We start from the raw sequence: 24248 nt of genomic DNA, 5'->3' as shown, positions 1-24248 counted from the left end.
GTTGCGGCGAGTGAGGGCTACTCTTTGTTGCCATGCACAGGCTTCTCATTGCGGTGGCTTGTCTTGTTGTGGAGCATGGGCTCTAGACGCGCAGGCTTCAGTAGTTGCAGCAGTCGGGCTCAGTAGTTGTGGCTCGCGGCTTAGTTGCTCCACAGCATGTGGGATCTTCCCGGACCAGGGTTCGAACCCGTGTCCCCTGAATTGGCAGGCAGACTCTTAACCACTGCACCCCCAGGGAAGTCCCCCTGGTATTCTCTTGACTTTATCCACATGGTCATAAGAGGCCTGCAACAGTGACAAGCAGTCCATGCTCACACCATATCATCCAAAGACAGGAAGTGACCCTTGCATCCCTTGTCTGGAGAGCCATTAAAATGTTCCCTGGTGCTCCCCCGTGATATTGTGATTTACAGCAAAAAATATATATTTGGTCTTCATCCCTGTTCCTGGCACAGAGCTCATTATACCCTCAGAATTTCCTAAGTGATAAGAGCCATAAGGTGAAAAGAGAATCTTTTGTTATTCATAACAAGGTCCTTTCAACCACACCTGAATTTATGTGAATTTTTGGAAAACCCCTAGATCAGCAACCACAGGATGGGGGCTGGTTGCCAAGGGGAAGCAATTATGTGATTAGAGATGTGGAACTTTCAGTCCCCGCACTCAGCCTCCTGGGAGGGGAGAGGAGCTGGGGACTGAGTTCAATCGCCAGTGGCTGATGGTTTAATCAATCACGTCTATGTGATGAGGCCTCCATTTAAAAATGTCCTAACTGAAGGGGCTCAGAGAACTTCTAGGTGGTGAACATGTAGAGGTGCTGGGAGGGTGGCACACCCAGAGGGCGTCCCTTCCCTGACACCTCGCCCTATGCTTCTCTTCCACCTGGCTGTTCTTGAGTTGTATCCTTTTATATTAAACTGGTGATCTCATAAGTAAACTTTTCCTGAGTTCTGTGAGCCATTCTAGGCAATTAATTGAACTCAAGGAGAGAGTCATGGGAACCTGCAACTTATAGAGAGTGAGTTAGAAGCACAGGTAACAACCCGGACTTGCAGTTGGTGTCCGAAGTTGGGGTTGGGAGGAGAGGGACACTCTCATGGGACTGAGCCCTTAACCTGTGGAATCTGACGCTAACTCCAGGTAGATAGTATCAGAACTGAACTGAATTGGACAACACCCAGCTGGTGTCACAGAATTGCTTGGTGTAGGAAAAGCCCTCACATATTGGGTGACCAGAAGCATCAGAAGTGAAGTATTAAGAGCAGAGAGTTTCTCCCTTTACATCCCCCCACACACGCTTCTCCTGATGTCTCATTGGCCAGCATTGTATCCCACACCCAGACCTAAGACAACCGCTAGCAAGAAGACTGGAATGATCATGACTGCTTTAGACCTGGCCCTGAGTGCACCTGGGGGGCCCACACACACACCTTGACAGTGTCTGACATAACTGTGGTCTGGAGCTCTCCTCACTTTTAAAACCTCTCTGGGTGATGCTAACATTCTGTCAGGGGTAAGAATGGCTGGTTTGGGCTTATTAACATTTGGCCTTTGGGGCTGGGGAAGGGGTCATGAAGCACATGGCCACCCAGTACCTGAACCAAATCTGAGTCAGGCTGCAAGGAAGGGGTTTGACTGTGAGTAAACAGCCGTAGGTCTGACACAGGGGCCTCTCCTTCTAGGCACGTGATAGGTGCTCAGTAAGCACTGGGTGTATTGAACAGTATTGGTCACTCCCAGAGATGGTTTGAAATACCCTCCTCCACCCAACAGTAGCAATTTCAGTTATCTTATAGTTATTTCAAGTTTGGAAAAGTATTTCCTTTGACATAATATATATTTGTCCATACATATATAAATGTATATAAAATATATATAATACATAATGTTGTATAACGTGTGAGCAGTGTCAAGCTCTAAGAATAATTTCAATAATTATATTAACCAGCGTTTCTCTGGGCAGCTTCCTAAGTGCCCATCATCCCCTGTGTTAAGCAGCGGAGGTTCTGATACAGGCATGATGATTGTGTGGGAAGGCAGACTTGGGCATAATGATGAAGAATGCAGGCTCTCGGGTCATAGCGCAGCTCTACCACTTGCTGCTGTGTGATTTAGGCAGATCCCTCCATTTCCCCATCTGTAAAATGGGGATCGTAATAGAGCTCTGGTTTTTGGTGTTCTAGTTGCCCTTGGGTTCAAATCCTAGTTCTGGCACAAACTAGTCATGTAACCTTAGGAAAGTTTCTTGGCCTCTTTGGGCCTATATTTCCTCACCTGTGAAATGGGGATAATAAATGCAAACTTATCAGGATGTTGGGAAGAGAAAATGAGAATACAGAGAAAGTTCAGAGCACAGAGTCATCATTCAAGAGAGCACGCAGGAGAGCAGCGTGTCTAGAGATCACAATAAAGACTGGTCCAAGGGACTTCCCTGGTGGCGCAGTGGATAAGACTCTGTGCTCCCAATGCAGGGGGCCCAGGTTTGATCCCTGGTCAGGGAACTAGATCCCACATGCTGCAACTAAGAGTTGGAATGCCACAACTAAGGAGCTGGCGAGCCGCAACTAAGGAGACCGCCTGTAGCAACTAAGACCCCATACAACCAAATAAATAAATAAGAAAGACTGGTCCAAAACACCAAGGATCTTGACATGACAGCAGCCTTCAGATGTCTGAAGAGAGGCATCTGGGAGAAGCATTCAGCTTGCTTGGTGTGATCCAGAGGGTGGAAATCCCAGAGAGGGAGATGCAGCTTTAAGGAAGAAAGATTCACCCTCTCCACCAGGAACAGCAGCCTCGAGGGTAGTAACTCAGGAGACCCGGCAGTGCCAGGCAGAGGCCAGCTGAGCCAAGGTCCCACTGTCTCTGGGTGCTAAATGCATGAAATCCAATCAAGGAAACCTAGCCCCAGCTCCCCAAAATGTTAAGGAGCATTTCTCTTACATGCATAAGAACAACTTGGGGGGGCATGTCCAAAAAGCTGACCAAGACCCCACCCTGGAGATTCCAGTTCAGTAGATCTGAGGAGATTCTGCATTCCAGCAGGATGATGCAGGCTCCAAGGACCAAACTTGAGGACACCTGGCCCAAACTTCCACCTGCTGCTGTCTCAGAGCCCCAAGGTGGGGCTAAGCCCACAGTTAAAATCACTGTATCCAAAGGAGAACTTTATGCTGAGAAAGATAGGCACAGAGAACCTGGCGCCTTGACAGTACTCAGAGAGAAAACAAAACAGGTGCTAATGCATTCTGGTCCTAAATCAAGAGGTGTGGCACACAGGCGCCTAGGGTGGAGAGAAGTTATTCAATGTGATCGCTAGAAAGGTCGGGGATAAGATAGCATATCAGGGTGCACTCCGAAAGGCACCCACCCAGCCAGCCCTTGGCTGGAGACTTGGGGGAGACCATGACCACGGAAGAGTGGAAGGGAAGAGTGGCAGGACCCAACTGTAGGGGGCGCCACTCATCTTGAAGTCCCTGTGAAAGGCTCCCCTAGAGTTGCTCGCTGCTGGGGACCCTGAAAATGAGGCTACAAATGCAGAGTCTACACCCTCTGGCACAGCACTCAAAGTCCCTCAGTGGCCCCAGCCTAGCCTACAGGTACCTTTTCCTCTGAGTGGCTCCTCCTGGAGCTGATTTATTTGCAAAAAACGGGGAATTCGGGCTTCCCTGGTGGCGCAGTGGTTGAGGGTCCGCCTGCCGACGCAGGGGACATGGGTTCTTGCCCCGGTCCGGGAAGATCCCACATGCCGCGGAGCGGCTGGGCCCGTGAGCCATGGCCGCTGAGCCTGCGCGTCCGGAGCCTGTGCTCCGCAACGGGAGAGGCCACAGCAGTGAGAGGCCCGCGTACCGTAAAAAAAAAAAAAACAAAAAAAAAAAACGGGGAATTCTGTTCCCCAGTTCTGTTCCGCTGTGTGCTCCGGCGAATCCCACTCAGCATTCAAGACCCCAGCCAATATCTCTTCTCATGTGAAGCCTTTCCCAGCGACCTGGACACACAGGCACACAGCAATCTTTCCTCCCACCTCTGGGCCCCCCATCACCATGCTGCACTCTAGAGCAGAACTGAATACATGCCCATATAGCCTCATGAGGGCAGGGAGCTTTGTCTGTTTCGCTCACTGGTGTGTCCCCAGCGCCTAGGACAGTAGCCAGCATGTAAGAGATGCAGTGTAAACATTTGTTGAATGAATGAATGAAATTTGCAAGACAGAAGCTGCCAGCCACTGCCACCAAGTGAACCAGCAAATCGCTCCTGGACCAATATTCTCAGTGGAGGGCAGAGTCCCAGGAGACCCTCTTGCTTATGCAACGCTGAGGCAAGTAGACATTCATTGCCCAGAACTTCCCACAACCGGCCAAAGACCACTGCTCCCAATCTCCCTTGGTATGCAGAAGTGAGTACTGAGGAACAGGGGGCTAAATTTGCAAAGGGCCACAAAAGTCTCCGGCGCAAGCCCTGCACCCTCAAAGAGGGATGTTGTGGGAAGCTCTCCGGTGAAGAGGTTTGATGTTGGCTGAAAACAACTTGCTAGAAAACACACCACGGTCTCCAAAGGGTGGGGGCCTGTGCATGCCCTGCGTCTACTCCTAATGCTGGGCTCTGACGTCAAAAAAGGGGCACAGCTTGGGGCTGAAGCTGACTCCTTCTTAGGACCCAGCCCCTCGGGCACTGAGTGAACATGAACTGAAAGAATTAAAACTTCGGGAGCTCAAGAATGAGCAGCCCCAAACTCCCCGAGAGCCAGGCCACAGCATCCCTGAGCAATCAGGTGAGGAAGTGCAGGACCATCCGGGACTGGGGCCGACAGTTAAAACCCTGAAAGCTGGGGCCCATGAGTGGACAGGTCACCCTCTCCAGACGTCTTCCCATGTAGCACTTCAAGGCTCGACCGAACGCATTGGACTGAGTAAGCACCATGGAATCTTGGATATTTTAGGAGGCCTCACTAGGGACACACCAGCAAATGGATTTTTTTCCATGATTAATTGGAAAAATAAGAGCCGTGATTGCATTTTGGAAAGCTGGTAATTTAGCACCCATTCAAACCATTGTTTTAAATTATTTACGTACACAACACGTATTTGGTGAAGATGAGGAGAAACTGATTCTCTCTTATAAAACTTGAATATCTTTCTTTAGGTTCAAAACAATGGATTTATTGCATGCATTTATTATAGGCAATTTTCTAAACCAGACAGCTTCCTGGGAAGCATAGACACCATTTAAAATTTGGATGCTAAAATAAATCACTTGTTCCTGATAAACAGCACTGCGCTGGCATTAATCAGCTTCAGGGTCACAACTGACTGCAGCTGGTAACTGCAGTGACCTGCAGAGGGCGGAACTCGGAGCGGTGGGATGATTTACTGTATGTACAATCAGCACATACTCTTGGGAAAGGAAAAAAACAAACTGCAGAAGTAGGTCAGCAGGGGTGAGGGGGAATTTGGTTTTGTTTTGCTTTTTTATTTCCACTGAGCACATCTCTTCAGTCTGAGCCAAACCAGTTAATTTAGGCCAGGGGTCGGCAAACTTCTTCTGTAAAGGGCCAGACAGTAAATATTTTAGGCTATGCAAGCCAAGAGGCAAAATTGAACAACTGTCAGCTAAAGGGCTACATGGTCTTTTTTCACATTTATATTTAAAACTGTGAAACCTATTCTTAGCTCTCTTAGCTCTTATATAAGACCAGGTGGCGGGCTGGATTTGGTCTGTGGGCCATCATTTGCCAAGTCCTGATTTAAGTTCCCAGGCCCTAGATGTCTGTCTTACAAAAGTGATGCTTTCGTTCCTTTACTGGCAATTTCATAGCTGATAACCCCTCAGAACAATTCTAAATAAAATAATGATACTACCCGATGTTTGCAGAGCACTCTACAACTCCTTCCCCATCTTTGTAAATGACACCATCAACCAGGAGTCATTCTTAATTCTACCCCTGCCCTTCCTTCCTACTATCAGCAAGTTCTGACGGTCTGGCTCCAAAACATATCTCAAAACCAACCACTGGACTCCAACAGATACTTGCACACCCGTGTGTGTTGCAGCATTCTTCACAATAGACAAAAGGTGGAAATGACCCAGATACCCACCAACAGATGAATGAATGAACAAAATGCATAATATCCATAGGATGGAATATTATTTAACTGTAAAAAGGAATGAAGTTCTAATACAAGCTACAATGTGGATGAGCCTTGAAGACATTATGCTAACTGAAATAAGCCAGATGCAAAACGACCACTAATATATGATTCTACTTATATGAATTATCCGAGAACAGTCAAATACATAGAAACAGAAAGTAAAATAGAGGTTACCAGAGACTGGGACAGGGGGAGGAATGGGGAGTTATTATTTAATGGGTACAGAGTCTCTGTTTGAAATGATGAGAATGTTCTGGAAGTGGATGGTGGTGATGGTTGCACAACATCGGGAATGTATATAATACCACTGAGTTGTACACTTAAAAATGGTTAAAATAATAAAATTTAAGTGTATTTTACCACAATTTTCTAAATTAAAAAAAATGTAAACACCCACCAGAGTCATATCCCCTGCCACCACCTTAACCCAAGTGACCATGATTTTTGGCTTCTTAACTAGCCTCCCAGTGTCCCCTCTTGTCCCCTACAGGGCATTCTCCACAGAACCACAGAAATCAAGTAACTACTCTCTTACTTAAAACTCTCCAGTGGGGCTTCCCTGGTGGTGCTGTGGTTAAGAATCCACCTGCTAATACAGGAGACACGCGTTCGAGCCCTGGTCCGGGAAGATCCCACATGCCGCGGAGCAACTAAGCCCGTGCACCACAACTACTGAGCCTGCGCTCGAGAGCCCGTGCGCCACAGCTACTGAGCCCACATGTCACAGCTACTGAAGCCCACGTGCCCTAGAGCCCGTGCTCCGCAACAAGAGAAGCCACTGCACTGAGAAGCCCACGCACCACAACAAAGAGTAGCCCCCCACTCGCCGCAACTAGAGAAAGCCTGTGCACAGCAATGAAGACCCAACACAGCCATAAATAAATAAATAAATAAATAATTTTTAAAGATCTCCAGTGGTGTCTACCCATATGCTCCTGGAAGTGTGGGCGACAGACCAGCCACATCAGCATCTCTGGAGAGCTCGTTTGAGATGCAGAACCTCAGGCCCAGCCCAGACCATCCTATGCCCGTGTGTGACAGAGAAGCACCTGTGCAGCAGACCACGCCCCACCTCAAGCCCCAGCTCTCCTTCCTGCCTCCAGTCTTGGGTCGGAGAAACTCATTCCTATACCAGACTCCTTTTCTAGTCTCCCTTGCAGCTAAGAACCATTCTGATTAGTCAGAAGTAAGCAAAATCATGGGACTTCCCTGGCGGTCCTGTGGTTAGGACTTAGCCTTCCAGTGTAAGGGGTGCGGGTTTCGATCCCTCATTGGGGAGCTAAGATCCCACATGCCCGGTAGCCAAAAAGCCAAAACATAAAAAAAAAAAACCAGAAGCAATATTGTAACAAATTCAATAAAGACTAAAAAAAAAAAAAAAAAAAGGCCCACATTAAAAGAAAAGAAGTAGTAAGCAGAATCTGCCTTGTATGTAGATGTGATGCCTGGAGTGGCCGCAGCCACTTACAACCAGTGGGGACAGGTTGAAGAGTGGCAGAATGTCAGCCCAACATCATCAAGCCATTGAACTGTATCAACAGCCAGCTGGGTTCCCATTACCGTGAGAGTAAAATCCAAGCTCCCTGCCAGTGCCCACAGGGCTCCCACAGCCAGCCTCTGCCTGACCCCCGGCTCCCCTCACACTGCTCCCCCCTCCACTTACGGCGCTCCAGCCACCAGCCAGAACTTCCTCGCTACCCCTCATGGGTGACATTTTTTTTTTTGCACCCCATGTAGGGCTGGTGGAAAATGGGGTTTAACCAGTGCTATTGCCATAGAAGGGTTGAACTGCTATGTGGTTTTTGAAACCACGTGCATAAATCATTTTGATAAAAGTTAATTTCTAAAAGGTGAAAACAAATTCACTGCCCAGGAACATCATTTTACAGCATCTTCTCTTTTCATTCCATGACTGGCTTACATTTGTACTCTAGTAGGGTTGTTTTTTATTTTATTTTTTTCTCTTTTCCAAAAAGCAGGCATGGAAATGGTACTTTTTAAATTTTTTTATTAATTATCCATTTTATACATATTAGTGTATACATGTCAATCTCAAGCTCCCAATTCATCTCACCACCACCACCGCTTTCCCCCCTTGGTGTCCATACGTTTGTTCTCTACATCCGTGTCTCTATTTCTTCCTTGCAAACTGCTTCATCTGTACCATTTTTCTAGATTCCACATATACGTGTTAATATACGATGTTTGTTTTTCTCTTTCTGACTTACTTCACTCTGTATGACAGTCTCTAGGTCCACCCACATCTCTGCAAATGACCCAATTTCGTTCCTTTTTATGGCTGAGTAATATTCCATTGTATATATGTACCACATCTTATTTATCCATTTGTCTGTCAATGGGCATTTAGGTTGCTTCCATGACCTAGCTATTGTAAATAGTGCTGCAATGAACATTGGGCTGCATGTGTCTTTTTGAATTATGGTTTTCTCAGGGTATATGTCCACTAGTGGGATTGCTGTGTCACATGGTAATTCTATTTTTAGTTTTTTAAGGAACATCCATACTGTTCTCCATAGTGGCTGTATCAATTTACATTCCCACCAACAGTGCAAGAGGGTTCCCTTTTCTCCACACCCTCAGCTTTTGCTGTTTGTAGATTTTCTGATGATGCCCATTCTAACTGGTGTGAGGTAATACCTCATTGTAGTTTTGATTTGCACTTCTCTAATAATTACTGATGTTGAGCATCTTTTCCTGTGCTTCTTGGCCATCTGTATGTCTTCTTTGGAGAAGTGTCTATTAAGGTCTTCTGCCCACTTTTTGGATTGGGTTGTTTGTTTTTTTAATATTGAGCTGCATGAGCTGTTTATATATTTTGGAGATTAATCCTGAGTCCGTTTATTTGTTTGCAAATATTTTCTCCCATTCTGAGGTTTGTCTTTTCGTCTTGTTTGTAGTCTCCTTTGCTGTGCAAAAGCTTTTAAGTTTCAGTAGGTCCCATTTGTTTATTTTTGTTTTTATTTCCATTACTCTAGGAGGTGGATCAAGAAAGATCTTGCTGTGATTTACGTCAAAGAGTGTTCTTCCTGTTTTCCTCTAAGAGTTTTATAGTGTCCAGTCTTACATTTAGGTCTCTAATCCATTTTGAGTTTATTTTTATGTATGGTGTTAGGGAGTGTTCTAATTTCATTCTTTTACATGTAGCTGTCCAGTTTTCCCAGCACCACTTATTGAAGAGACTGTCTTTTATCCATTGTATATCCTTGCCTCCTTTGTTATAGATTAGTTGACCATAGGTGCGTGGGTTTGTCTCTGGGTTTTCTATCTTGTTCCATTGATCTATGTTTCTGTTTTTGTGCCAGTACCATATTGTCTTGATTACTGTAGCTTTGTAGTATAGTTTGAAGTCAGGGAGTCTGATTCCTCTAGCTCCTTTTTTTTCCCTCAAGATTCCTTTGGCTATTCACGGTCTTTTGTGTCTCCATACAAATTTTAAGATTTTTTGTTCTAGTTCTGTAAAAAATGCCATTGGTAATTTGATAGGGATAGCATTGAATCTGTAGATTGCTTTTTGTAGTGTAGTCATTTCACAATATTGATTCTTCCAATCCAAGAACATGGTATATCTCTCCATCTGTTGGCATCATCTTTAATTTCTTTCATCAGTGTCTTATAGTTTTCTGAGTACAGGTCTTTTACCTCCTTAGGTAGGTTTATTCCTAGGTATTTTATTATTTTTGTTGCAGTGGTGAACAGGATTGTTCCCTTAATTTCTCTTCCTGATCTTTCGTTGTTAGTTATAGGAATGCAAGAAATTTCTGTGCATTAATTTTGTACCCTGCAACTTTACCAAATTCATTGATTAGCTCTAGCAGTTTTCTGGTGGGATCTTTAGGATTCTCTATGTATAATATCATGTCATCTGCAAACAGTGACAGTTTTACTTCTTTTCTAATTTGTATTCCTTTTCTTTTTCTTCTCTGATTGCCGTGGCCAGGACTTCCAAAACTATGTTGAATAATAGTGGTGAGAGTGGACATCCTTGTCTTGTTCCTGATCTTAGAGGAAATGCTTTCAGTTTTTCACCATTGAGAATGATGTTTGCTGTGGGTTTGTCATATATGGCCTTTATTATGTTGAGGTAGCTTCCCTCTATGCCCATTTTCTGGAGAATTTTTACCATAAATGGGTGTTGAATTTTGTCAAAAACTTTTTCGGCATCTATTGCATATATTGAAGAATCCTTGCATCCCTGGGATAAATCCCACTTGATCATGGTGTATGATCCTTTTAATGTGTTCTTGGATTCCATTTGCTAATATTTTGTTGAGGATTTTTGCATCTATATTCATCAGTGATATTGGTCTGTAATTTTCTTTTTTTGTAGTGTTTTTGTCTGGTTTTGGTATCAGGGTGATGTGGACTCGTAGAATGAGTTTGGGAGTGTTCCTTTCTCTGCAATTTTTTGGAAGGGTTTGAGAGGAACAGGTGTTAGCTCTTTTCTAAATGTTTGATAGAATTCACCTGTGAAGCCATCTGGTCCTGGACTTTTGTTTGTTGGAAGATCTTTAATCACAGTTTCAATTTCATTACTTGTGATTGGTCTGTTCATATTTTCTATTTCTTCCTGGTTCAGTCTTGGATGGTTATACCTTTCTAAAAATTTGTCCCTTTCTTCCAGGTTGTCCATTTTATTGGCATGGAGTTGCTGTAGTAGTCTCTTATGATATATTTCTGCGGTGTCCATTGTAACTTCTCCTTTTTCATTTCTAATTTTATTGCTTTGAGTCCTCTCCCTCTTTCTCTTGATGAGTCTAGCTAAAGGTTTATCAATTTTGTTTATCTTCTCCAAGAACCAGCTTTTAGTTTTATTGATCTTTGCTATTGTTTTCTTTGTTTCTATTTCATTTATTTCTGCTCTGTTCTTTATGATTTCTTTCCTCCTAACTTTGGGTTTTGTTTGTTCTTCTTTCTCTAGTTCCTTTAGGTGTAAGGTTAGATTGTTTATTTGAGATTTTTCTTGTTTCTTGAGGTAGGATTATATTGCTATAAACTTCCCCCTTAGAACTGTTTTTGCTGCAACCCATAGATTTTGGATCATCATGTTTTCATTGTCATTTGTCTCTAGGTATTTTTTGGTTTCCTCTTTGATTTCTTCAGTGATCTCTGGTTATTTAGTAATGTATTGTTTAATAACATTCTTTACATGGTTGGTGATTTACATCAACGGACTCCAACTCCAAGTGTCACCTGTTCAGATGGCCCCTCTCTACCAACACATCTGAAGTAGAGTGAATCCCATCACCTGTCTTAAAATTCATGGCACCGAGAACTATGAGAAATCAGCATACTTGTTCATTCATTGACTGGTTTGTTATGTCTCCCTACCCCACCCCCATTTTAGAGTTTAGATCCCACGAGGGGAACCAAGGCAGGACCTCGCCTGTTCTGCTTACTGTTGTATCTCTGGTCCCTAGAAGGGTGCCCAGCACCAGACTGGGGCTCAATAAATCATCGCTGATTGAATAATGAGTGAACTTACGAATATTTGTCACATCCCTCATTCAATTAGTTCTAACCACTACCCTGTGACATAATCAGTATAAAAGTATCTAAAACCATTTTGCTGATGAGCAAAAGGAAATCCAGAGAGACAAAGTGTTTCCCAGCTAATAAGTGGCATCTTCGTCCAGTGTGTAACCCATCAAGTTGACACAACGCAAAGCAGTCCAAGCCTCTGCTTTACCTCCTACATGACCTTGAACTAGTCACTTAGGCCTTCACAGTGCAGTTTCCTCTTTGAAAACAAAACTGACAGTACTTTCCTCATAAGACTAGAGGATTAAAGGAGACAGTCAGAGATAGCACATGGCACGATGCCTGGCACATAGGAAGCACTAAAAACACTAAAGCACTAAAAATAGTTATTCTCCTTGCTAGTGCATATTCATTATTCATGGACCTCTATAACAATAGTGCCGTAGTTATTATGTTAGCTCAGGGATACTGAATGCCACACCCAGGACCGCGCTCGCGTGGGTCCTGACCTCACACCCACACATCTGCCTCAAGCCCCGTGGCCCCCAGCACAGTCCTCACGCCCCTCTCCACACCTCAGGGCCACTGAACAGAGGGCAGGCAGGATGGCGAGCTGTAGAGCAGGGGAGAGGTGCTCCGAGCGGTGGCTCTGTTGGCCTCCCGTGTGCTTTCAGGACCCAGCCCTGCCTGCCCCCCTCCAAGACCCACTCCATTCATCCGCACCTTCCCTAGCAACAAGCAACTCGGGTCCTGAGCTGCTGGCTCACTCAAGGGAGCCCTTCGTGGGCCCCTCTACACCTCCCTGCCTGTGGCCTGGGCAGTTCCAACTCCCAGCACAGGTTCTGAGATGAGGCTGAAGGCAGTGCTCTAAGGCTGCATGCAAGCCTGCGTCTGCATCTCTGTCTGCACGGAAGCAGGTGGCTCTCTGAGCTCCAGAACTGTGCTGGGCACAGCCGAGGGCAGCTGGGGGCTCAGTGGAGCCCAGCTTGGCTCTGCTTGCTGTGTGGCCTCAGCTGGTCCACTCCCCACTCCCTCTGGGGAGCATGTCTCTTCACCACGGGGTGATGGAGCACATGAAGTTTGGCTGACTCTGGAACCTCAGGCAAGTTGCTTAAAACCTGGAAGCCATATTGTGTGCATCAGAATCTCCTGGCCAGGAATTAAGAGAGAGGTGGGGCTCCACCCAGAAGAGCAGGGACTACCACTTACTGAGTACCTACCGTATGCCAGGCACTCTTCTCCATGTTCTACCCATATTGTCTTATTTAAGCCTGATGGCAACCTTGTGAGGTATGAACTATTATTATTTCCATTTTGCAGATGAGGGAACAAACAAGAAAAAAAGCTTTCATCCAAAGTCACACAATTTTTTTAATTTATTTTTTATTTACTTATTTTTTGGTCGCACCACACAGCATGCGGGATCTTAGCTCCCCGACCAGGGATCAAACCTGTGCCCCCTGCAGTGGAAGCACAGAGCCCTAACCACCGCAACGTCAGGGAAGTCCCCCAAAGTCACACAGTTAAATAAGTGTGGGAACCAGGTTTGAATCTAGGCAGCATGACTCTGGAGCCTCACACGTCCTCCCCTGGCTCCATCAGATCTCACTGGTTTGAGCACCCCATGGTCCACCTAATTGCCACCCCTCACAGGGATCTCGGGCAGGAAAGGGCTGAGAGCCTGTGGTAGAGGAGGCAGCGCCCTTGGGCTTGGATCAGCCCTGCCAGATGTAGCATCTGCTGCCTCAAAGGTCAGACGGGCCCCCCTTATGAGGTCCCGCCAATGGACATGGGAGCCACTAATGAGGCCATCATGACAGACGGAGGCCAGCATGCCAGCTTCCCCGGAGATGGCTCTCCCTCCAGGGGCACGGCAAAGGGCCTTGGGAGGGGCAGTGGGCCCCTGGTGGGACCAGGTGTTCTGGGTTCCTGCCATTCCTTGGAAAGTTCTGTCCTGGCTCCTTCCTTCCTCTGTCCTTTCTCCTCCTCTGACCACCTGGAGGCCAGTGACCTTGGCTCTAGCTGCATAATGATTCCTTTCTCCTCCCAACGCTGGGGCGAACTAAAGAAGCAGACATTTGCATCTTCATCCTCTCCCCTCCACTTGCCCACGTGACACATGAAGTTACTATATCACTTCATAGAAGTGACATCGAATCATAGAATCACAGGCTCTCACAGAATGCCACTCTTAGGACTTTAGAATCGTCTTGTCCAAGGGTTTTCAACAGGGACTAGTATTATTCCCAAGGGGCAGTTAGAAAAGAGCAGGGTTGTTTTGGTGGTCACAATGCCTGGGGGTACTACTGGCACTTAGGCATGGCCCAGAGATGTTAATTGCCCTGTACTGCGTTAGAACAGTTCTGCACAGTGAAGAATCACACCACCCAAAATGCCAATAGTGCCCCAACCATCACCACCAATTTTTACAGAAGAGGACACTGAAGTTCAACAAGGAAAAGTGATTCCTTCAAGGTCACTGTGGCAGAAACTGCCAATGGCCTACCAATTTCCCTTTTCCTCGTATTCCTTAGAAAAAGAACCTTACAAACAGCTGAGTGCCACCCAGCTCAGAGATTCCGTGTCCCCACTTCCCCAGCAGCTCTGTGCAAGCTGTATGCAAGGTCCAGTCCAGGGAGTTAAGCGGGTGTGTTGTACGGGACTGCCGCGAAGTCCCCTTGAATGCGTGCCCTTTCCTGCCCTGCCTCCTCCTGCCGCCTGAGAGGCAGCTGAGCAGCACCCTTGCGCCACAAGGCAATGCACGAAGGATGGAGGAGCAGTAGGATGGAAGGTGTCCAAGGTCCGGACGAATGTGGAGTCCACCCCAGCCCTGAACTACCTGCCTTCAGATATCTGATACATGAAAGAGAAATAAATTCTTTTTAAAGCTATTGTTATTTGGGAGATTTTTCTAGTAGTTGCCCCTAAATCGATATAGTCATGTAACTGGTTCAGATGAACATTCATCAAACATTTTTGGAGCATCTAAATGTGTCAAGCAGCAAGTTGGGCATCTTCACAGGAATTATCTTCCGAGGAGATCTGATTCTTAATCCCATGTTGCAGATAAACATTTTTCTTTTTAAAAAAAAAGCAAAGACCTAAAAGAGGAAGTAAATTCCTTACCCATGGCAAAGAACGAGCAAGTGGCAAAGCCAGGACTGAAACCAAAACCTCCTAACGCCTTGACTATTGCTACTTCTACTTGTGGCAAGAGGAAAACTGGGGCAAAGAGAGTAACTACGTGAGGATGGCATCACTCATCCTGCATGACTAGGACAGACGTGTTCTTGGCCAGTGTGGGGCTCTTTGTGATGAAAATCAGCCCGGGAAGGCAGCAGAGCCTCCTGTAGTGACTAAGGCAGGGGTTGCTGTTTCTCAAGTAGGAAGGTCACAGTCACTCATTCTTCATGTGAACTTCCTGGTCACGGTGGACAAGGTAATTCAGGCCAGTTCTCTACTGAGGACAGTGAAAGGAAGGTCAGCCAGAAAATTGGAAAAACATCTTGAAAACGACAAAGACGACAAACCACTGAGGAAGTGCTGGGCTAAGATCTGGGAGAAGACAAGAATCCAGAAAGAGAAACCCAGCCCACAAAGCTGCTCTTGTCCAGAGGACATTTGCTTGCCTGGGAGAAACAGGTACTGTAGCAGGAGCTGGCTCTGAGTGTCCCCTCAGGGCTGGAGGGAAAGAAGTGAAAACCCAGAGCCTGTCACAGGTGGGAACTCTGAAACCCACACCCTGCACAGTAGTGAAACTACACACCCCAGGTGGGGTATGGAGAAGACATAAACCAGTCCTCGCACAGACTTGCACCCTGGTTTCTTTTTCTTTTTTTTTTTTTTTTTTGCGGTACGCGGGCCTCTCACTGTTGTGGCCTCTCCCGTTGCGGAGCGCAGGCTCCGGACGCGCAGGCTCAGCGGCCATGGCTCACGGGCCCAGCCGCTCTGCGGCATGTGGGATCCTCCCAGACCGGGGCACGAACCTGTGTCCCTTGCATCGGCAGGCAGACTCTCAACCACTGTGCCACCAGGGAAGCCCGCACCCTGGTTTCTTACCAAGAAATATCCAGCCTTGAAATTGAATTGTGGTGATTCCAGAACAGTAGCACCCCCAAGCATTTATGCAAAGCAAATAAAAATACTTTCTGGATTTTGAATCCAAGTCTTCAAGATAGTATTCCAACATCCATGAGAAAAACCAAGGAAACAACAGACAGTAGAAACAGACCCAAAGTACAGGAAGTATTGGTATTATCAGATGCAAGCTAAAAACAACTACGCTTACTGTGTTTAAAGAAATTAAAGGCCAAAATTTAAAAATCTGACAGGCAACTGGAAACTGTAAAAAGTGATATTGCAGATTTGAAAAGAACCAAATAGAAATTCTGGCTCTGAAAAAAATAGCCCAGAGAGATTAAAGAGAGAAAATACAGAAGTAAAAGGAAGAGACAGAGAAGACAGAGCAAGAAGGCCTATCATACTTCTAATAGAAGTCCCAGAAGAAGGGAGTAAAAAGCATGTGGCAAGGCATTCCTCATGCGAATCTATCCTGTGGGAGTTTTTTATGGTAATGAAGGGATTTTACCCTTCAGTAAGTAGAACACTGGTCACAGCCCTGGGAGAAAATGATCCAAACTTTTCCTCTTTGTCAAAGCCCTCTCCTAACTTTCAACCAGCAAAATCCTGAGCAGAGGGAGATCCTGTTGACATCGGGCTGAAGACTGAGATGGCAGAGTTTTGCAAGACACAGGAAGAGGTGTGGGGTTGGGACTCTTTCATCTTGAGAGGTGGGGAAGAGTATCCATAAGAACCAGGTGGGGACACCAAGACAGGGAGGGTGTAGAGAGACCTGGGGGAGGAGCCTGGGGAAGCCTGGGGAAACAGAGGTAAGACCTGAGGGGTTCCCAGGAACCCTTTTGAAGGTTTAAACTGCATTTAACTACCTCTCTCCCCTAAGTGTCTGGTTTCCAGTGGCCCAATCATACTCATCCTCGACCGTGGTCCCATCACCAGGGGTGGTCCTCTCAAGCCAAATCTAAAGCAGCTGCAGGCCACCTCTCCCTCACGCACGGCCCCAGATAGTCCACAGGAAACACGCTCACATCGTTTGCCTCGCCATCTGTGGAAGTGGAGTTGGCTCCCAAAGCACATGGGTTTTTTTGCTCACCCTTTGCTCTGCCTTCTCAAGTTGAAAGCCACAGACTCACCTTTAGATTCCGTTTTTTTTTTGGTGGGGGGGGCCACACCATGTGGTTTGCGGGATCTTTGTTCCCTGACCAGGGATCGAACCCAGGCCCCGGCAGTGAAAGCACCAAGTCCTAACCACTGGACCACCTGGGAATTCCCTAGACTCCTTCGATTTATGTCAGATATGACCTCCTGGGCCCCCCCAAACTCCAGGAGACATACATCAAGTATACACCAAGGGGTCTCCTTGAAGCTCACCTTAACAGGTTTGAGGTGAGGGGGAGCCCCTCCCTTTTGGGGTTGGAACCCCAACTGTCCAAGGGGTTGGGACTCATAGCACAGCTTTCTACAAAAAAACTCTCTCAAAATCCCCCATATCTCCAGTTCCTAATCCTCTTTTGCCCTCAGCCATCTCCCTGGTTCCCAACCACAGTGTCTGTCCTACAACTCCCTCTGCGGGGCATCTTGGTCTTCATGCCTCAGGCAAACCTGGAAGAGGAAGAGTCCTGATTTAATGTGTCATTATATGTGTCCCTATAACTAAATGGAAAGTTTTGGAAGGAGATACCATATAATACTAACAATATAATTATCAGAAGCTGGAGCTGTAATTTATGTCTTATTTTACCTTTATGCATATTTCAGATTTTCTAAAATGAACTGTTTCACAGAGAGAAAAAAATTTTCATTTATTCAAAAAAAAAAGGTGTGGTCCCTGGAGCAAACATTGCTGGTTACCCACACAACCACCACTTCCCCACTCCATCCCCACTAAATAACCCTTCAAGAATGTTTTTATATTAGGTGGCCTGAGCTTCAGAGGAGGCTGGACTCTGCTCTAAGTGATACCTGGCAGTCACATGTGATAATTCTTTTCCCCTTGCCAGCGACTGCCTTAGAAAGGAACACATGACACGAGAGTATAAATAAATTGTGGCGCATTAATGCAAAGGAATATTATTCAGTGAGAAAAAGAAATGAGCTATCAAAGCACAAAAAGACACGGCGGAAACTTAAATGCGTTATCACTAAGTGAAAGGAGCCAATCTGAAAAGACCGTATGATTCCAACTCTGTGACATTCAGGAAAAGCAAAACTATGAAGACAATAAAAAGATCCGTGGTTACCAGGGGTTATGGGAGAGGGAAGAATAAACAGGCAGAGGATTTTAGGTCAAACTACTCTCCTGAATGGTGGATATATTTGTTGTTATACGTTTGTTGTTATACATACAAATGTTGTTATACGTTTGCCCAAACTCATAGAGCTACAACTCCAAGAGTGAACTCTAAGGTAAACTACAGACTTTTGAATAACAATGATGTGTCAATGTAGGTTCATCGATTGTAACAAACAAAATGTACCCACTGTGCTGTGGGATGTCCATAGTGGGGGAGGTAGTGCATGTGGGGGGCAGGGGAAGATGGGAGCTCTCTACTTTCTGCTCAAATTTGCTGTGAACCTAAAACTGCTCTAAAAAATAAAGTTTACTGAAAATTAAACGTTTAAAAAGACATGAGAAAAAAAACAGTTCCTTTCCTGCCCGTTAACAAGACCTCACGAGATGTGATGCAGCATCCAATGACACGCTGTGCAGAGATGGAGAACACCAGCTTGTTGGCAGTGGTGGACCAAGGATGGGGCGGGCGTGGCCCACCCCAGTGCAGGCGAAACAGGGGTGCAATGGCAGAGATCTTAAAACCAGTAAAACAATTCCAAAGTCAGTCTCCATTTTGTTATCATCAAGCAGCAGTTTTAAACTATATCAGCGATAAAATATCCTTCCCTCAAAAATCTCTTGTCAGTCTAATTTCTAAAATTAGACAATAAAAAATTAGACCAAAAAAAACATGTATTGGGACTTCCCTGGTGGTGCAGTGGATAAGACTCCGTGCTCCCAATGCAGGGGGCCTGGGTTCGATCCCTAGTCAGGGAACTAGATCCCACAAGCATGCCGCAACTAAGAGTTCACATGCCACAACTAAGGAGCCTGCCTGCCACAACTAAGGTGCCCATGTGCTGCAACTAAGGAGCCTGCCTGCCACAACTAAGACCTGGCGCAACCAAATAAATTAATTAATTTTTTTTAAAAAGTGTGTTAAAGCTCCATGGTTACCGCTGGCCTTTAATACACGTTAACTTCCAATTAGCACATTTTCATTACTTATCCTTTAATAAACATGGTATTCCAGGTGACAGTTAATTCGGAAAGTTCCAATTATCTGGGCAGCATTTGATACATGCAGACTTATCTGCACATGTGGTATTTTTTTTTAATTAATAGACTTTATTATTTAGAGCGGTTTTAGGCTTACAGAAAATTTGAGTGCACAGAGTTTCCCCCATTATTAACATCTTGCATTAGTGTGGTACATTTGTCACAACTGATGAACCAGTGTTGATAGGCTGTTATTAACTAAAATCCACAATTTACATTAGGGTTCACTCTTTGCATTGTACTTTCTATGGATTCGGACAAATATACAATGTATCCACCATTCCACATTATATAAAATACATTAGCTGTCCTAAAAATCCCCTGTGCTCTGCCTATGCATCCCTCCCCAAGGCCCTGGAAACTACTGATCTTTTTTCTGTCACCACAGTTTTTCCTTTTCCAGAACGTCATAAAGTTGGAATCATACAGTAGGTAGCCTTCTCCGATTGGCTCCTTTCCCTTAGCAACATGCATTTAAAGTTCCTCCATGTCTTTTCATGGCTTGATAGCTCATTTCTTCTTCTCGTTGAATAATATTCCATTGTATGCATGTACCACAGTTTATCCATTCACTTGATGAAGGACATCTTGCTTACTTCCTGCCTGTGTGTTTCTGGGATAAGTTCCTAACTGTTCTGATTCATTCAAGCTCATTCAGGTGCAATTTGTGTCCCCAAACCCTACGATATGACACATTCCTGCATTTAAACAGTAAATTCAAAATAGAAAATGATAGCCCACTAGGTTTGAAAACAAAAAACAAACAAACAAAACCCCCAGAACTTGAGTTCCTTCAATTCTGTCATTCTATGGGACCACTGGAGGCTTGTTTTGTGTTTAAAATCAAAAGCTGTGATACAGACTGTGAAGTGAGAAGTAGAATGCTTTTTTTGGTAAGCACTATTTTTGTTTATATGTGAAATATTTTACTGAATTTAAACAATATCTTTAAAATTGAAATTTCTTCTGTGTTTGCTTGTTTTGAAACTAGAGAACAATTTAAGAAAATAATCATTACTGATCATTACATGATTACTAGTCAAAATAATTTCATCATGTTAATAATTCTAAGATGGTCTCCAAGATTCCCACCACCTGGTGTACATGGCCCAAATAATCCCCTCCCCTTGAGTGTGGGTAGAAGCAGTGAATATAATGGAATATTACAGTCAGTTGACTTTTAGCTAATCAAAAGGGATATTATCCTGGGTGGGCCTGACCTAATCAGGTGAGTCCTTTTAAAGCCGGTGACACAGCAGAAACGTCTTTCCTGCTGGCCTTGAAGATGCAGCCTCGATGAATTCCACAGCTACAAGGAAATTAGTTCTGCCAAAAGCCATGTGTGTTTGGAAAAGGCCCCCAGGCCTCAGATGACACCACTCCCAGCTGACACCTTGACTGCAGCTTTGTGAGCCCCTGAGCAGAGGACCCAGCTAACCCATACCTGGACTCCTGACCCACAGAGACTGAGATCATAAATGTGTGTAGGTTGTTTTAAGCTGCTAACTTTGTGGACATTTGTTACCGCAGCAATAGAAAACTATCACATGAGCCTAAGGCCCCCCGGCTGGCCAGAGGCAGAGCTGGATGAATGCATTCCAGTCTGCACGCTGTGAAGGAATCCCTGTTAGTGCTTGGAGATGCCAAAGCAGAGAAGTTAGGTGTCTCAGCCAAGATCACACAGTTGGCAAGTGAAGAAGTCAGGCTAAGCCAGGCCTGTCCAACTGCAGGGCCTCCAAGGCGTGTGCTCCAGGGATGATCCTGCAGGTGGCTGGTAGTCAGGCCCTACGGTGACGTGTGGGGATTTCTGGTGACAACGGGACCCCGAAGCTAGAAAGACCATGTAGAAGAAGTGGTTCCCACTCCAAGATTCCCTGACTGGCTTCACCTCAACCCCACCTGGTCACCTAGCTGAGCAGTGGAGCCAGGCCCCAAGACATTGCCTCTCCCAGCCCTCTGTTTATGTCCTTTATATCATGTTTGCAATTACTCCATTTGCACATCTGCCTGTCCCAGCCTCCCCACTCGAACGTCGGCCCTGTGAGGGTCCACATCTGACATGGGATCCCAGGGCCACCACGGTCCGGGGCACACAGTAGGCACTGAACGGCATTCACTGAACGGATTATGGAGTGAGAAATGATTACTTCTGTTCCTCCTCTGGATCCCTTTCTCTTCCTTTCCCATGGCCCCAACCTGGGCTCTAGGGCTCCAGAGGCGGCTCCCTTCATGGGCGATGAAGTCTTCACCCTTGCCAGTTCCACTCCAAGTCACCCCACTCCACCCCACTGAGGAGCTTCCAGGACCGGAGACCCCCTACGAGGGGGCCTGGAGCCTCCCAGGTTCCCAGACACAGCGCCTGTTCCCTCTGCTGGCAGAAGTGGGCAAGTGCATGGAGGTCCCTCCACTCTGGAGACGCTGGAAACACTGGGAAGGTAGGAGTATCCTGGCCTGAGTCCTGCCACAGTGAGGGGACTCCTGCCCTGAGGCCTGCAGCCCTGGAGCACTCGCTGGCCTCAGCCCTACCCACAGGGCTGGCAAAGCAGCAAATGCCTCAGATGCTCTGTATTTGCCAAGCAAGGCCTGGATGGGGGACCCCAGACCAGGAGGGGGTACATTGCTTCCACCAGGAGAGCACATTACTCAGAGGGAAGACAGTCCTCTAGCAGCCCAGCCCTGAGAGCTACCCGGTCCCACCCCATGATAATAACAGCTAGCACAGTACACCTACTACACGCATACCTCATCTATCCTTGCAGGGTGGGTACTACTACTTCACTATATAGACCAGAGGAACAGAGAAGGTGGTGGAGTCAAAATCCAAACCCAGGTCAGTGTGGCTCTAAAAGTCCCTGCTTTTTACATGCCCTGTGCAGGTGTGCCTCATGTATTATTTCTAATCCTACATCTAAGGAAGCCTTGTTACCCAAGATGGTCACACGTGGCTTCAAAGCCAAGGCTGGCTTGGGTGTGGTTGAAGCTGGGAGGTGCCTGGGATGGGAAATGGCCTCCCAAGACCAGACAGTGCCACGGGTACCTCCTGGCTGGGTGATCTTGGGCAAATCACTTAGCCTCTCTGAACCACTGTATTCTCATCCATAAAAGAAACATAATTCCTGTGGCTGTGGGGATTAGAGATCATGTGTGTCAAGTTCCCAGCACAGAGCACCCAGGCATAGAAAAGCTGGTACTGCATGTGTCTGTCTCTGATATTCCTCCCTTCCCTTGAGCATGGGCTGGCCTTAGTGACTTGCCTCTAACAAATGGGATAAAGGGGGGGTGATGGTGCAACTTCAGAGAGCAGGTGATGAAAAGCACTACGTTTCCTCCATGCTTGCTTCTCGATCACTCGACCCATAGAAGCCAGGTGCCACATCATGGAGACACTCAAGCTGGCCATGTGGCTTCCAGCCAGCAGCCCATAGAAGTGAACTTGGAAGCAAGTCCTCCAGCCCAAGTCAAGCCTTCAGATAACGGCAGCCCTGGACAACATCCTAACTGCAACCTCATGAGACATTCTGAGTCAGAACTACCCATCTAAGCAGCTGAATTTCCAACCCACAGAAACTGTGGAGATAATGTTTGCTGTTTTAAGTTTGTCATTTATTAGTTATAAAAATATAACTAATACACTTTATAATCAGCATCCTTGGACCAGCAATTGCTTTAGGGTTGAGCTGCCCCAATCTCCTCCCCACAGCTGTGGTCACAGAGAATCCACATTGAAGAGGGTCCAGGCCCTGTGGAGCTGGCCACAAAAGAAAGAATAATCACTAATATTTACTGAGCATCTGCCATCTGTCAGGCATTGAGCTAATAAGCACTTTACATTTATCTTCCTAACAAAAATCCCAGGCAGGAAATACCACCATCCTCTTTTTACAGATGGGAAAACTGAGGTGCCAAAAGGTTGAGTACCCACCCAAGATTACACAAGGCAGTAATCAAACTCCACAATTCCAGCCCCCAGAAGTAGTGAGTGGCCCCCTGAAGGGCACTGTGGCTCTAAGGCCCATTTCCCCTCTCCTGTCCCATCCCTAGCCCCCAGCATCACCACCACGGCCCACTTGCTCTCCTGTGAGGGTGACTAACATGGGGTCCGGGACAAATCCCACCCAGCCTGTTGTTTCTTAGCCAAGGCAGTGCCTCTGCCCTCTTCCTGCTGTCAGGTGAGCCCACCCCTCACCTGTCCCAGCACAGGTCACTGAGCACATTCATGGTGAAAGTTCCCTCCAGGTAGTCTAACCCAGCCCCCTCCCATTCATTCAGATGCAGAGACAGGCCCAGAGAGGTGCGGTGGCTTATCTAAAGACAGAGGCGGGGTGGGGGTGGGGGGGCACTGAGGCTGGAACCCAGGTCTCCTGGCTCCTCTCAACCCAGCCTGCACCCTGGGGCTGCCTTTCCCAGCATTACCTGCCCCCATACCCAGTGTAGTCTCCACCCACATGCCCAGATACCAGGGATTGGAACTTGAGGCCAAACTTCCCAGCATCCTCCACTACCCCCGCCCCCTGAGGGTAGAAGGGGGCTTATCTCCACCTGTGAGGTGGTGCTGTCCTCACCCCACCCCCACGGTCCCTGCCAGGCAGCCTTGATTAATGGGCTGGTGCTATCTTATCTCCCAGCTGCAGCAGTTAGGGATTAATGGGTGGTGGCCTGGGCCCTGGGAGGACACATCCTGCCCCCAGATCAACCCAAGAGCTCTGCAGGAGGGCGGGGAGCAGGGAGAAAGGGGACTAAGGGGGTTTGTTCTCCAGCTGCCATCTTGCTCACCCACCTGAACTGGCTGAGTCACCACAAAGCACCCAGGACTGGGCCTGGCACTCAATGGGGGCTCAATAAATGGTAGCCACTGTTACATTCTGCTGTTGTTAGTTCCTGGAGTCCTTGGGCCCATGCCTGCCCTTCGGTTAAACTGCCAAAGTCTCCACCACCGCACAGCCCACAGACTAACTAGGAAGTCACCTTCCCCACTCCAGCCTCAGGTGCCCCATCTATAAAATGGGCACAGGTTTGGGGTTTGGAAACAGGGTTGTCGGTCCGACATTATTTTATTGAGTGAACTGGGAGTGGGTTGAGGGATTTATTGATCCAGCTGTGAGGCTTTAGATAATCGATTCATCCTCAGCCTCAATTTCCTCATCTGTAAAGGGGTATGATAGTATCTGCATTGTTAGCATGAAACAACTTCT

At 46.6% G+C, this 24248-nt stretch overlaps 1 protein-coding gene across 1 annotated transcript in view; it reads right to left on the bottom strand.

The window, feature by feature from the left end:
* ZFYVE27 (zinc finger FYVE-type containing 27) overlaps window positions 1–24248 on the bottom strand; it is a 101329-nt gene that overhangs the window by 28883 nt on the left and 48198 nt on the right. The gene's annotated exons all lie outside the window — the stretch shown is intronic.

The sequence above is a fragment of the Orcinus orca genome, chromosome 14 (genome assembly GCF_937001465.1).
Source record: "Orcinus orca chromosome 14, mOrcOrc1.1, whole genome shotgun sequence".
Classification (NCBI taxonomy): Eukaryota; Metazoa; Chordata; class Mammalia; order Artiodactyla; family Delphinidae; genus Orcinus; species Orcinus orca.
Note: the sequence above shows the minus strand (reverse complement) of the source record. Positions and strands in the feature narration are given on the sequence as shown.